Genomic DNA, 12,149 nt, shown 5'->3' with positions numbered 1-12,149 from the left:
GTATGGCAGAAAACTGTGTGTCAGAGATGGAAGCATTTGACTGCTGTCTTTGATCAAAGAGACTTGGATCTCTATTCACAGCTCCCAATAATGTCTACAAATTTATTGTGAGCTAGTAGTTCAGGAATCCAACCATCCTCTAACATTGCACCTACCACATTCATTCTACACAGGATGGATTCCAAAGTTTCTCCTTTGGTTGCTATGGGATGTGGTCCACATTCCTGCCTGATATCAAAGGCAGCAGTGAGGCAACAGGAGCATCAATCTTATAGTTTCCAACTCAGTCCCTCATACATAAACATAAGTGCAGACCCCCACCTTTCAATTAGGCTCTTGGATGTCTGATACAAAGTCGGATATGATGACTAAAGTTGTCATCCTCCTCCTAAGTGACAAATCCTCCTGTCAAATTGTGAGTGAGTCACTGCTAGAAAACCACTCAATTGAAAAGAATTCTAGTAATTTAGCTAAGGTGCTTAAAGTATTTTCTGAGAATAGAATGGCCTCCTGAGTCAAAATTTTCCAATAGCTTGAAATTAAATATATACTTTTTCATTTGGAATCATTATTCCTTACTGAATTATCTAAGTTTGTTCATTTATTATTTGTTTATTATTTAAGTAGACAGAAACAATGGTTTTGGCAGCTTTTTTCATTAATTTATTTATATATTCACTTTGCATCCCAATCATGAGGTCACATCTTGCTCCTCTCCTCCTAGTCTCAACTTTATAAATCCCCCATTACCCCATTCCTTCTTCTCAGAGAAGGGGAATCGCCCTCGGGTACCACCAAGGCCCTGAGACATCCAGTCCCAGCAGAACTAAATACATCTTCTCTCACTGAGGCCTAACCAGGAAATTCAGCTCGAGGAAGAAGATCCAATGCCAGAAAACAGAGTCAGAGATAGGCCCGCTCCAATTATTAGGAGACCCACATGAAGACCAAGCTGCTCTAAATGTGTAAGGCACCTATGTCCACCTCTGCATGGTCTTTGGTTGATAGTTTAGTCTCTGTAAACCCCCATGGACCCAGGTGAGTTATCTCTGTAGATCCTCTTTTAGTGATCCTGACACCTCCAGCTTGCTCTAAGCTTTGCCTGACTATTTGGCTATGGGTTTCTGCATCTGTTTCCATCCAATGCTGAATGAAGCCTCTAAGGAGACAGCTATGCTAGCTAGGTTCCTAAAATATGAAGAGCTTTTCTGTTGTTGGTTTTTAACCTATTTTTGCTTATTTATGTAATTCTCTTCTTCCTTGCTTCCAACAAGATTCCATCACACCAAGGTTGCTATGGCTACATGTGCCTCCCTATTTCTACTTCATATTTGCTTTTTCTAGAATATTTGGAGCTTAGAAACTGGGTAGTGAAACATATGGCATTTAAAAAATAAGCTTAGAGCAGGTACAGAAAATCCATAGTTCTGTGAACAATAACCTTTCTGTAAGAATTTTTTTATGTCTGTTTCATTTGTTCATAGGATGTTTTGCTTTTTCTTAGTGTCCAAACTTGATCTTCCATACAATTCTGTTGTTATGGCAGATAGTACTTTAAACTTTCAGAGAACAAAAGATGAAGCTTTTTACATTGTATAAATCCTTGTCCATCTGTAAAGTAAGTATCATGCATAAAAAGGAATCTCAAGTTGTGCACTTGAAAATACCAACATTATAGTCTAGAATTATAAATAAGTTTCTTTGTGAGTTACATTTTCTATGATAAATGTATCTGCAAGAAAGAAAAGTATAATTACATTTTAAGAGGCTAAATAAATTAAGCAAGTAAAAACAGACGTGTTCACAGAAACATTTTAAATATTATTAGGCTATGTTTTTAGACAATTGAGTTTATTTTAAAACATTCAAGTAGGCACTGTAGCTTTTTATTATAACAGCTATTAACATTTTCATGATGTAGGGTGCTTTAGGAATTCAAAAAGACCTATTATTCATAGTTTGAGTTGTATTATTCATCTGGTTTTGGTGGGCAGTCAAAGATACTTTCCAACATCCTATCTTTCTCTGAAGAGAAATAATATATTACAAATTGTTTTTCATAAAACCCATTGGATTTCATCAGGTCTCCTAAAAAATCAGTTGTTAACTAAGTTAAAATGTCACTGGATACATATTTCATGCTTACCTCCAAATAATAGTTGGAGAAGGAGATAGCACTTTTGTCACATAATCTTTAAACCTCAAGAACACTTGAGCCTAGACATTCACTACTATCTCCAAAAATTTGGATGACATTGTGATCTCAAAGAAAAGCAGATTTAGAACAAAGATGTATGCAAGACAGAATTGAGGGGGTTAAAAGAGTATGTATAGTTAGGAACCAACCGAGGAAATACAGCCATAGAGTCAGGAAGGCTGGCTTTAATTTTCTTTTATTTGATTATGACAATGGTCTTTTGTGTAAGCAAATTTTATTCACACTCAAAAACAGGAGAATTAATTACTGGACTCCTTTATTTGAGAAGATGATGCCTGCAGCTTGATGAATCCGCTGTAGGTATGATGTGTGTCGGTCTAGTTGGGATACAGCAACAAAAGCTGCAGACTTAGATAAACAACATGGATTTATTGCTCACAGTACCCAGTGCTGAGAATCCCAAGATTCAGGTTTACATATTTTCTGCATCCTGGATACAGAAGCTGATATTTTTTCTAACTTCACAAAGCAGAATGTGCATAAGAGATGTTTTGGCCTCTTTTATAAAGGTGTTCATCTCATACCTAAGGATTCTGGACTGATAACTTAGTCATTTCCAAAAGACCAGACATACTAATATAATTCCTCTGAGATTTAGAATCACAACACATGAACACCAATAGTGTACAAGCATGCAGACCAAAGTGGGGATAGAGCATTTTATCTCTAAAGTAAGAGAAAATATGTAGAATGTGATAGATGATAAATGAGGTCATGTAAGCACTTCTTATGTCTCAATTCATAAAGAAAATGTAGTTATATAATAACAATGAGAGAGCTATGAAAATGAGAGAGACAAATTCTTAGCTACTATTGAGATTTTAAAAGGAATATGTGATTTAATGAATATATGTTGTAAATTTTACAAGTCAGCATTATTGTGCAAGTTTATAACCTTCAGATGGAGGTATAGATGTGAATAAGGATAATTATTTTCTGTTGCTCTAACATAGGTTGATTCTCTTAGAGTAAAGGTGAGGCAAACTCGTTTATTTCATGATGTACACAAGAACCTTCTGTAATGGAGGCTCAGGTAGTGGAGAACAATTCCAATTTTATCTAAGCTTTGAAAAAGAATAGATAGCCATTCAAGATAACCATCTTGAACGATGGTTAGAAGGATGTGACTTGATGCCAACAATGTTACAATCTTACCAAATCCTGATGTTTGTTCTCTTGGCTTATGTACCCCTATAGACAGATATAAGAAGCTTCCTTGCTCAGGGCATGGGATAGACAGAACAGCAAAGTTCTTACCACTGCCCTGAGAGGTAAATCAGACAATTCTGTGGTAGTTTTCAGGATAAAAACTTAAGAGGATTGGAGAGACTATTCTATTCTTGCACTTCAGCAACTGAGAACTATGTCACCAAAAATTGAGACGAATATTAATTCAGAAGTTATGTGTTTAAAGAGTGAGTATTTCTTTAGAAACCTGTCCCATCAGGCCCCTGGGCTGAGTCATCAACAGGATGAGAGGTAAAATAACCCAGTCTCAAGCAGGGAGAGAAGCGATGGAGTTAGGGATGTGCTAGGCTTAAGTCAGTGCAGGAAGGCAAATAAATCTCTCTGATGTTCAGTGAGATGGGTGAGTAGAAAAAGATACTGATGGTCTGAGCTTCATCCATGCCCCTCACTCAGATTACGTGGCAGTTCATTATTATGAAAATATCTCTTCCATAGATGGATGCTAGAGCCAGAGATGATAAAGTATTTTGAAGTCACTTTGGACTTGAGACTGCTATCCTATTATGTACTCACGCTTTTTAACCTTCCTTTAAGAGAACAATGTAACCAACACTCTTATTTGCTTAGATTTTTTATATAATCAACTTTTCCAAGCTAAGGTAATGCATAGCTGATATCTTAAATGATATGCTCTTCTCTGTCCCTGACTCAGAAGAGCAGTGCATGTATACTTATGTTAATATTTGCTTAAAATATTTTATAAAAACTTACCCTCAATAAATTAATATTGACCATAACTGTTGGACACAACATACAGATATCATTTGATAAACAACATTTGAAGCATTCAGTTTTCAGGGTCAGTTGTGGTCATCTGGCATCAGTGACTTAATCCCTTAGAATATTTTCTTAGAGATTGCTGAACAGTACACTTCATTCCTTACTCATGTTGATTCATTCTGTGTTGTTCAATAAATGAGAGAGCAAAGCTCAGTTTTAGATAAATACAAACTGAACTGGAGAAGAACAGATTTACAAGACAGCATTTAGGCAGGCATAGTTTTGTCTACTATAACAGATATACAGAAATGACTGAAGACACAGCAAGAGAAATAGATAATTAGTGTCTGCTCTTGTTCCTCGTTAAATGGCATTGAAGAGAAGTTATTTTTATTAATTTCTAATTAACAAATGGGACACTGACATATATTGGTCAGTAATAATAATCTCACTCTGAGATTATTATTGATTCTTCCAAAGCAACACAATACTCATGTGGTAGAAGGAGAACACTGACTCCCACTGTTGCCTGCTGACTTTCACATATGCATCACGCCACATGAATAACCATACACTTATGCACACAAAATAAATAAGCATATAAAAACACTCTACCTGTAGGGACAGGTTACACTCCCTGACAATTCTTTTCAGGGACATGCTATTACAGCAAGAAAAAAAAAACACAGTGAAAAGGTGGAACTGTGGTTATTCTGTGGGATTTATTTCCACTGGAGATCAGATACTGCTGTCTATATACAGAAGTGCCCCTGAGATTGGAGGTTTTGTGTGGGCTCAGGAAGAAGTGCTGGCTTCTTGCTGTGTTGTTAGAGTGCCTCTGCTGCCAGTGAAGACAGTAGCCTTGCACTGTTGTGGTTTCCATTGTTTCCTGATTATGTGAAACTCATTTGGTGTTCTTTTAGTTCAAAATTATGAAGTCAGATTTTAGAGTTACCCATATTAAATTCTTAATCAAAATAAAAGACAATATAACAAAAATTTGAATAAATTTTTTTCACTTGTGTCTAAATATTTGTTCAAAAAGTTGCAACATGTAGCCTTTAAAATAGAATTTTTCTTCTTATTTTAGTCATCCTAATTAAAAATAAAGAACTATTAATTGCTTGCCAACTTAAGTGAGCCCATTCAATTGCTATCATATCAGCTGTAGCTATATTTCCAATACATATTACTTCGTGATGCTAATGTACAAATGATGACCCTTGGTATCAATACCTAAAAAGTAACTGATTTTGTCAATGATGCTAGACACTTCTTTGGACTAAACAGTATCTGTAGCACATTAAATGAAACATACATTTCTACTGCTTTATACTAGCTTAAATTGCTGATATATTTCTTATTTTGTTATGACAGTCAGCAGTGATTAGTCTCAAGTCCTAATTTATAGTAAAGAAAAAAAAAGTGACCTTCAAGGCTGAGCTATAAAATACAGTTTCCCTTCCCTGCAAGCAGTGAGTACTGAAGTCCCTGAAACCCAATTGCCTTTCAGCACAGTAATTTTTACCTGTTGAAAATTGGCCATCGTGTTTATTTATGATTCTAGTTTATGGTCACAGCCAAGCATTCTCCACTGTTCCCACAGCCACCAGAAGTAAGGATCATTTACCAGTGAATAATTTGTTTGAGTTGATTTACTGCATCTTTCCTGAAAGCGCATTTTTGACTGAGTGACCTTGGCACTTAATATTTGGTCAATGCCAAAAACAAAATAGAAACTAAATATTTATATATTTATTCATTGCATGTGAAGATGAAGTGAAAATTGTGACTGATATGGTGAATGATATATTTCAGGTGTACTTTTATGTGGGTGAATGACTGTTTGCGAGTGTGTGTGTGTGTGTGCACGCATACACACACACACACACACACACACACACACACACACACACATACACTTGCACACATATTTGGAGACCAGAGGACAAAATTTACTGTTTTTTCTTTGTTCTTTAGCTGATATAAATGTGTCTTTATGACAAGGTCTCTTAGTAGCCTGGGAGTGAGCAAATAGGCCAAGAGAGATGACCATTAACCCCAGGGATTTGCCTTTCTCTGACTCCACAACAGTGGAATTATAAGTGACTGCCACCACATAAAGCATTTTTGCCGCTGCTAGTGTGTGAAGCCAATCCCTAAAGCATTCAAGCCAAGCACTGTAATGGCTCCAATATTTTCCCCATAGCCATTAGACATACTTTTGTTTTAAAAAAAATAAGTCTAAAAGATTATTCTAGAAACATTAATCTAGAAAGATGGTACTAGATTCTGGGAGTAAGGCTAGTCAACAAAGAAAAAAGGGAATAATAATAGATTTATTCTTGAAAACCTAGAAATAGATCAGTGAATGGGTAACTTATAGTCTCACTCTTGTTGTTTCTTAATTTTATCATGGTTTAACATATAAAATGGTACCTAATAATAATCAATGACTGTAGAATTGTGATAACTATTGTTTTTCTTTTTCAAAAGTCTGAAGGTTAATCATAATTTAAAGTTATTATAAAAATCACATGAGACCAGTTAAGCAGAAATAGTTTCCATTTGATCTGGCTATGTGTTCATTTATTTAGTGCAAGCCAGTCTTATAAGAAAATAAAATTTTGAGCACTGTGGTTTGTTGCACCTTTGGATTGTCTCACTATACTTAACTCTTGTTGGCAGCTTTTCCCCATGTCCTTTGAATAACTAGCAATGCTGACTTCATGGGGCCTTTTTCATTTTTATTAGTTTTGATAGTTCACTGATGTCATTCACTGCATTTGGGAAGGAGATAGAATATTCAAGGTGATGGTGCAGAGAGACCAGGATTTAGAGTCCTGTTAGATTTGTAGTTTCAATTTTTAAATGTCACAAGTAATTGATACACATCTAATGTGTTTAATTTCCTTTCTCAGTAATATCAAATGAATTTCTCAACTGGCAAAATTAAGTTATATGCCGAACAAATTGCATGATTCCTGTTCTCAGCCCATCTGTTTCTATCTTGGTTTTAATTACCAGCAACCTCCACTATGTGCTGGCTGATACATGGGGAGCCAACTATACCCTGCTTGCTGAGTTCTGTGAACTCCCTTTGAAGTCCATGGCAGTCTAAGTTCTAGTGATTCCAAAAATGAATTTTACTTTCACTCCATCTTTATTTCTGATGGTGCTAGATCTCCAGCAGTCTGATCAGAACAAGAATGTCTGAAAATGGCCTATGTATGTGTTAAGTGCTAAGAACTTCAGAGAGCACACCTCCAGTCTTGCTCAGCCAACCAAAAGTGTCAAGAAAATATTAACCATCTTTTAACACACATCCATAAAAATAGACTTAGCCTTAATCCTCATTATATTTATAAATTAATTTTTACTATATGGTTATCTCAAACAATTTTTACTATATGGTTTACTATATGGTTATCTTCACTTACTGGTAATCATCACATAGACCAGCAAAATTTTTGAAGGTAAGGAGTCCAGTAGTAGAATATCATCTATTCTTACCCTACCAGCGTTGGGCTGTTAACCTAGAATTTTCTGTACCATATTTAGTTTTAAATCACAATTTGTGTTTGTTTTTCAAATAATGCCAATTAATTGTTATTCTGTGATTATGGGTATTTTCATATTTTTGAAATATATTATTACTTGTCTCTTGTTGCACACTTTGGTGCTAGCCACTCAGCTACACTTGTGACAATCCTATCCTTCAATATATCTCAGCCAAAATGTGTTCCATTACCTGCAGCTCAGAGCCAACAGTGAAGTGACTACAGGAAGATGTTCACCCTTTCTTTTGTTTTAATTTCCCATTATAATTTCAATCTATTATATTAAAAAATTATTGAATTTACTAAAAACCAATGCCTATGAAGTTACAAGGTGTCAGTCTATTTCTCTATACATTTTGATTCAATGATGTGTTTTAAAAGAGTATTGTTCATTTGCTTGGATCAGTTGGTTTGTCAGTTTGCTTAATACGTTCCCTCAGGGATATGTTTGCCAGTAACAAGATCACAAATACTTCTTATCTTCATTGTTAATAGAATGTAAGAATTTAGCCTTATGTTCAGAAACTTTATGTAATTTTTTTTTATTTTGACTTAGCCAATGCATAATTAAACTCACATATACTGTTAAATATTCAGTGTAAAATTTCTGCCTGAGGTGGATAATGAGAAGAATGTATAGTACATGAATACAGTTCATTTTAGAAATCATTGAGAGCTGGTGAGACAGCTCAGTGGTTCTGAGTACTTGCAGCTCTTTCAAGGACCCAGTTTCAGTTTTCAGAACCCATGTGATAACTCAAAACTGTCTATATCTCCAGTGCTAGGGAATCTAATTATCTCATCTAGGCTCCACTGGCTCCTGGGACTTACATGATACATATATTCGTATGTAAGAATAACAGTCATATTCATAAAATATGTCTTCTTAAAAAGACAGAAAGCTTTAGCTCTTCCAAAGCTGCCAACAGACAGATCTATACTCCAAGATATTGCACAGTTGCAGCATTAGTTAGTTTCAGAATGGGCTTATAGTTTATTCTCTGTACCAGGCAGGCATGGATGGGGAAGAGCTCAGTGTGCTGTTAGAAGATATATTGGTTATTTCTCTGCTGTGATACAATGCTACCACCAAGACAACTTATAGAAGAAAGTTATTTTGGCTTAAGCTTCCAGAAGAATAGGTTCATGTTGGAAAAGCCATGGCAACAGTCAATCAGGGAAAAATCTGAGATAACCTCGTCAACAACAAACATAAAGCAGAGAGAATGAACTGGACTAGAAGTTAGCCAGACTCCAAGCTTTCAAAGCCCATTCCCAGTGATGTACTTCTTCCAGCATGGCACCATCTCTTAAAGGTTTTAGCACCTCAAACAGCACAATGAACTGTAGACTAAGTATTTAAATACAGGAAACTATTGGGATATTTCTCATTTAGATCTCTATAAGGGTAAACCTCACTCCATACAGTGCTGGGGAAACTGTATCCATGTAGCTTTGGGGATATAAACCAACTACTCCTTGTACTGGGGGTGGGGCACTCATTCCATGCACTGGTGAAGGAAGAGGACACTCCACATACATTCCACTCAAAAATGCTAAAATGGTCCAGAATGGAATCTGCCATGGCTACCTAGACTATTAGATAACTTTTGTGTTTTGAATACAATGCCAAACTACTTTTTAAATAGTAGGCAGACTAATACTTTTCCAAATATCCTTTTGTCATTGTTGACAAATGGAGCTTGCATGCATTCAATTTAGCCATAGCTTCTCATGTTTTTGTATATTATTCATTTTTAAATAGTATATATTTGGTCTGGTGAGATGGTTCAGAGGTTAAAAGCACTACTCTTCCGGAGGTCCTGAATTCAAATGCCAGCCACTACATGGTAGCTCACAGCCATCTGTAATGAAATCTGGTGCCGTCTTATGCCTTATGTTTGAAAACAGCTACAGTGTACTTACATATAATAAATAAATAAAAACCTTTAGGCAGTAGTGAGCAGGGCCAGAGCAAGAAGGGCCAGAATGAGGGGGAGAAGGGAAGGGGAAAAAAAACAAAAACACTAAATAGTATATATTTTATATGTACTGTAAAATCAAGGGTGGTAATCTGAACATTATTCTTGCTTTAGCTTGTATGCATCTGTCTTTAACCAGTGTTGTCTAAGATCTTTAAGGAATAGCTGATATGATACATTATGACTTCTACTGAAGAAGACAGCATGAGGGATAGAAAGTGTAGCATGATAAAGAACTGTTGTTCCCTTGGCTGACATCGTATTGGCAATTTCTTTTCTTCTCTTTAGCAACACCATGAGATATTTTAAAGATGATGTTAAGTAGTGTACCTTTTCCTCCAAATAATCTCCTGTTCTGCTTTTAACCATTGTATTTCAGCAAGCAAAATTCAATTATATGTGTGCGTGTCTGTCTGTGTGTTGCTATACATCTGGGAAGTATAACCTATGACTGTGTAACTGTTAGCACCTTTAAAACTGTGATAAGCTCATGTTTACAGCAATGGAGTCTGTGAACCTCTAGTAAATAAAAAAAGGCTGTACTTGTTTTATGTAAAAATGTAGATTTTTAGTGCGACTGGTATATTTCCCCAACAATGAAGAAGGAAATGGAGTGGATTTTTAAACCTAGAGTTGCAGAACAGAACCAAATCCTACAAAGGGCAAATAGCTATTACCTAAAACTTTTTGGACTATAAAACCCCCAAGAAACTACAAAGTAAATCAGTTTTTACAATAGGAAAATAATAATCTTGTTGATGTTTGTAAAGTCCACAATAGTTTATCCCAATGGAAGTTCTCAAGCTATGAAGTATCTTAAGCTTATGGGCATCTTGTGGACAATGTCAGCACTGTGGTTTATATGAGAGCTTGATGGATAATGTGTGTAGGAAAGGTAACAGGTACTTTACAACAGGAAGTTGGAGCTTTCTACTTACTACAGGAAGATATTTGGGAGATCCTACATTTAAAAAAAAAAAAAAAAAAAGATCTTCATGAGGAGTAAGGTCTTGGAAATAGCTGGGCACTCCTGAGATCATGGTGCAAAGAAGGCTGTATACTGTATTGAGTTCCCCCATGAATTACATGAGTCAAGAACTATATTAGATCTAAATTTAAACTGAGCTGAAAAGAGGCTGTATACCTTGAGTAGATAAATGCATTAAATCAATGTACTTGCATTTGGATTTGCCAGATCTCAACACACCTGACAGACAGTCCACTATATAAAGCTGCCTCAGGATCCAAAGCTAGGTAGGAAAGGATGCTAGGGCAGTGATGGTCTAGATCTGTAGGACAGCTGTAGGGATACCTCAATCTTGTGGTTTAATATAGAAAACTTCCCTGAAGTGATTTGCTATACAGAAAATGCCATAATATTACAGAGTCATTTTTAGGTAATCCCAAAATATGTCTTCCATAGTTTTCTTCCTTGGCTTCTGTACAAGGTATTTTTGTAAATGATCCACAAAAAGTATCCAAGGCCTTTGCATGCTGTGATTTCACATGGCGCTGGTACTGTTTATGACTATTTTGTGGACTTTGAACTAAGTCACACCTTATCAAAATTATTAATCTTATTTGTCTTTATGTATTTCCTAGCAGTGGCATATTAATGAATAAAGAATTACTTCTTAAGACTTTCATATCTCTATGAATTTTACTTTGGGATGCAGAAAAAATAAAAGTGTTTTCCATTTGAAGTGTAGAAGAACTTTAACCATCTGGAATATATAATTTTAGCAGGTAGTCTGAAATATTATGTACTATATCAGGCATAACTATCAACATTTAAAAAAACAACAAATATTTTCTACAGAGATTTAAAAAAATCTATTAATTTTTTTGTTTGTTTTTTACCAGAAGTCAAGATGTAACAGTCATGTTTTAAAGGTTGACTATTGCCTTCCTGTACCCCTACATCAATTCTTTCCTTTCTTACAGAGGTTGGTGAGGCTAGCCCTTGGTGTGGATACATGGCTACAGAGTCAGACATCCCACAATGAAACTGAGATTTTTTAAACTGTAAATAAGGAAGGCTGAGACACTGCAGCCCAGAGCATATGGAAAGTATTTGAGATTGTACTCAGAAAACATATAGTATGTGTTGAAATTGTTGTTCTCTGTTCTGTTCAAACTAAGTTGGAGATAGCATGTTTAGTTTATATACTCTAAGAAAAACAACTGACTGACAGGTCTATGCATTTAGAAAATTAAATGCAAGATAGCAAATACATTATTTCAGACCATATTTGTAGTAATTATGTGCATAGAATTGTTATCTTTATTGATATCAAATCTTTGGCATGTAGACCTGATGTATATAACTTTAAGATAATCAGAACCCCATCTCTGAAAAATCTTTAGTTTCTAGTAACAGTTTTTCATCAATTGTAGGTATTATCTTTTAAATGTGAGCTG

At 35.4% G+C, this 12,149-nt stretch overlaps 1 protein-coding gene across 1 annotated transcript in view; it reads left to right on the top strand.

Moving 5' to 3' along the window:
- Naaladl2 (N-acetylated alpha-linked acidic dipeptidase like 2) overlaps window positions 1-12,149 on the top strand; it is an 808,912-nt gene that overhangs the window by 750,809 nt on the left and 45,954 nt on the right.

Source organism: Arvicanthis niloticus, chromosome 4, assembly GCF_011762505.2.
Source record: "Arvicanthis niloticus isolate mArvNil1 chromosome 4, mArvNil1.pat.X, whole genome shotgun sequence".
Taxonomy (NCBI): domain Eukaryota; kingdom Metazoa; phylum Chordata; class Mammalia; order Rodentia; family Muridae; genus Arvicanthis; species Arvicanthis niloticus.
The sequence above is the reverse complement of the archived record's forward strand: the minus strand, read 5'-3'. Positions and strand labels throughout refer to the sequence as shown.